We start from the raw sequence: 4,379 nt of genomic DNA, 5'->3' as shown, positions 1-4,379 counted from the left end.
TGGATCTCCTTGCAGTCCAAGGGACTCTCAAGAGTCTTCTCCAACACCACAGTTCAAAAGCATCAATTCTTCGGCGCTCAGCTTTCTTCACAGTCCAACTCTCACATCCATACATGATCACTGGGAAAACTGGCATGTAGGGCCTGGCTAAAAAGCTACAGGCCACTTCCTGAGTGCAAGGGGATGTGGAATTTGTCTTGCAGAAAGGTGGGTGGGAAGGGGGCTTGCTGGTGCTTGCTGGCTGCTCAGAAACAGGGCAGAGGCACACATTTGTATGTTATAGTTTAGCTGACTTCCCTCTCCCTGAGTGCTGGTCAGGCCTGGACTGTTTTGGATGGTAAAAAGTGACTCTGTCCCCATTTTACTGATGAAAGCATCGAGGCTCATGGAGAGTTCAGTGGTGTGGCCAAACGTTAGGGCAGTAAGAGGCATCTTTGGAGGCAGGCTGTATTCATCTTTTGTGATGCTATGAAAGTACCACTAACTCGGTGACTGAAAACAACACAAATTTAGTATTTTACAAGGGTCAGACATGGGTTTCACTGGGCTTAAATTGAGGTGTCAGCAGGACTTCCTTCCTCCTGGTTGGTCAAGGGTAAAATCCACTTCTTGGCCCGTTCCAGCTTCCAGAGCCTGCCTTGGCTCATGGTCCCCTCCTCCACCTTCAAAGGCAGCAGCATTAAATCTTGCTGACCCTTCTGTTGGGCGCACCTCTCTCTGTCCACTGCCAGGAAAGGGTCTTCAATTTTAAGGACTAGTGGCACCCACCCAGATAATCTAGGCTAACCTCCCCATCGCAAGGTCCTCCACCTTAATCCCATCGGCAGTGTCTCCTTTGCCCTGTCGGGTAAGGTGTTCACAGGCTTGGGGGGATGAGGGTGTGGACATCCTCAGGGACCATTATTCTGCCCACCGCATGGTGATCTCCATTCTCTCGTGGCTCATTCAGAGCGCTGGGTCAAACACCAGGCTGTGCGTCCCCTCTTTCTCTCCACCCCCTTCCTGCCTCCCATTAAACATGGAGAGTGACTTCACCTCGGGCTACATCTGCTTCCAAACTGCTTGCACAGTTCTCACCCAAACCCACCATTTGATTCAGAAATTACATGCAGGACTAATTGTTGCTTGAGGCTACTTGTGAAGTGGGGATAGTTTATAACAAAAAACCCCAGCACAAGGCTTCGAGGTATGACATGAACTGTTTGGGGAGGGGACAGAAAACACACACACACACACACACAAACACACACACACAGACACACACTATTTGAACCCAATCCTGCACCTCTCTCCCAGAACCCACGAAAGCTTGGTGAGGGGACAATGAAGACACATCTTTAAAATATTTTTCTAAATCCAATGATAAAATGGAAGCAAAAGGCAAAACAAAGAAAGCTATTGACTTGGTCTGGAACATCATTATTTTTTCACTTATCAAGCAAGTTTGAAAAAAAAAATCAGCCAGAACAAAGAAGTGAGGAAGAAGCTGACCAACTTGTTTAAAGATATGTTGGCTTTGAAAAAAAGGACTTTTTAAATTAGAAATGTTTGCTGTTGATTTTCCAAATGATCCATCCAGGGTTAATCCCCAACTGAATGTGGCCCAGTGCCTATCTGGTTTACCTTAGTTGCCAGGTAAAGTTAAAGCTCGAATACAAATATCTTTCCTGAAAAGAATTCTTTACCTCTCCTTGTGTATGACTTGTAATCTTCCTAATTTTATTTTTAAGTGTTTTGTGTCTACCTTTATATGTTCTTCTTTCACTAGCAGCCACTTGACAGAGTTTGGTCCAGTTCAAGTCGAGTATAATATACAACGAAAGGGGAGTCTCAGCTGGAGTTTGAACTGCTTTCCTCCAAAGATGTAAGCATGTGGGAACCAGTCTCAGGGATCTGAGGACTCCCTAGCAGGAATCTATCCACCTGAAAGATAGGGGCCCTCCTGGGAAAGGACTCATCCTAGAGGGTGGGAGAACCGACAGTACTGGAAAAGATGGGGATTGGTACTCCAAGTGCCGGTTGTCACTCAGGTTAACCTCCAACTCACTCATCAAAGTGGACCTGGGTCCTCAGAGAAGCCTGTGACAGAGGAAGTGAGTGGAAGCTCAGCAGCACACGATGGTAAATGGACAGAGGCTGCTGTGCCCTTGCCTGACCCCAGCCCTGCAGGTGCCATGGAGACCAGAGGAAGGTGGATGAAACTGCAAAATGAGAGGGAAGACATGTGGAATCAACCTCTAAGCAGAAAGAAGATGATGGGTCTCCAGGTTGAAGAGCAGGAACCTCCAAAATAAAACAGGGTCAGCTTCCTGGATGTGGGAGAGCCTTTAAGGTTTGCCCTTTTCTCTTTTTCACATGGTCCCAGGCAGACCACAGGTCTTTATCTCCTCTGGGAGGTACAGCAGTGCCCACCAGCAGCTGCTGGAGGAAGCAGGTCAGCATCAAGGCGGACTCCAGACTAGCCAGGGTGGTCTGCCATCCAACTCAGCGGAGGCTCAGCTCCAGCTGAAAATACAGTCTTAGTCCTCTGCCCCTGCCCTGTTCTGTGTTCCTCCTTCTCCTGAGAGCTCTCTGCTAAGACATCTCTTGAAAAAAATCGCTGTTTCAGGCTCTGCTTCTAGAAAACTTGACCTAAGACAGTATGGTAAATGGAAATGGATAAATAAAGTGGCAAAAATTTGCCTTAGTGTAATAGTAACTGGGCATGCTTGCATGCCAAGTCACTTCAGTCCTGTCTGACTCTTTGTGACTCTATGGACTGTAGCGCGCCAGGCTCCTCTATCCATGGGATTCCAGGCAAGAATACTGGAGTGGGTTGCCATGCCCGCCTCCAGGGGATCTTCCTGACCCAAGGATCCAACCTGAGTCTCTTATGTCTCTTGCACAGGCCAGTAGGTTCTTTACCACTAGCGCCACCTGGGAAACCCAATAGTAACTGTAAATAGATTAAATTCACTGATTAAAAAAAACAACAATGATTCCAGATTGGATCAAAAGTAAAAAACAAAACCATAAGGAAATAAGAAACAAGGTCCAGAAATACACACAATTAGTAAACTCACATTAATAGATGTTTATAGAATAATGTATTTAATACAGAATATACATCATTTTTTGAGTTCACATAGAACATGCCCAAAAACTTAGCTATTGACTTAGCCATTAAAGAAACCTCAATAAATGCTAAAGAATTAGCATCAGACAATGTTTTCTTATTGTCAGGAAAAGAAGAAACCAATACCAAACTATTAGCTTTAAAAATTACATCCACTGTGTAACTAAAAAGTGTACTATTTAATTACTCTTGAGTTGAAGAGAAAATCGTGAGGGAAGTTCTTAAATACTTAAAGCCAAATGCAAACACTGTATACCATAATTTGTGCAACAGATGAAAGAAGGAACATATGGCTTTAAATACATTTGTCCAGGAAAAAAAAAAAGCAAACCTGAAAACAAATCATCTAAGCTTTGAGATCTAAACTTTCATATGTTTTCAACAGCAAAACAGAAACTTCAAAAAGGCATGATGGAAAGAAATAATAAAAATAGGCTAGAAATTAATAAAACAGAGAACAGAAAAGCATTGACAAGACTAACAAGACCAGAAGTTAGCATTTTGAAAAGATTAATGAGATGAGACAAACATCTGGTAAAACTGATTTTTTAACTGAAATTTTGGTTGAGAGAATTGTAAATTTACATACAGTCATAAGAAATAATATAGAGAAATTGCATGTACTTTTCCCCCCAAAGGTAACATTTTACAAAACCACAGTGCAAGGCACAACCAGGTTATTGACAATAATACAGTATACTGATTTTATTTAGAATTTTACAGTTTTGCTTACTCATATTTGTATGTATGCATGTGTGTGTTCTTCAGATCAGATCAGATCAGTCGCTCAGTCGTGTCCGACTCTTTGCGACCCCACGAGTCGAAGCACGCCAGGCCTCCCTGTCCATCACCATCTCCCAGAGTTCACTCAGACTCACGTCCATCGAGTCAGTGATGCCATCCAGCCATCTCATCCTCTGTTGTCCCCTTCTCCTCCTGCCCCCAATCCCTCCCAGCATCAGAGTCTTTTCCAATGAGTCAACTCTTCGCATGAGATGGCCAAAGTACTGGAGTTTCAGCTTCAGCATCATTCCTTCTAAAGAAATCCCAGGGCTGATCTCCTTCAGAATGGACTGGTTGGATCTCCTTGCAGTCCAAGGGCTCTCAAGAGTCTTCTCCAACACCACAGTTCAAAAGCATCAATTCTTCAGCACTCAGCCTTCTTCACAGTCCAATTCTCACATCCATACATGACCACAGGAAAAACCATAGCCTTGACTAGGCGGACCTTTGTTGGCAAAGTAATGTCTCTGCTTTTGAATAT

The sequence above is a fragment of the Bison bison genome, unplaced genomic scaffold (genome assembly GCF_000754665.1).
Source record: "Bison bison bison isolate TAMUID 2011002044 unplaced genomic scaffold, Bison_UMD1.0 scf7180017864456, whole genome shotgun sequence".
Lineage (NCBI taxonomy): Eukaryota > Metazoa > Chordata > Mammalia > Artiodactyla > Bovidae > Bison > Bison bison.
Note: the sequence above shows the minus strand (reverse complement) of the source record.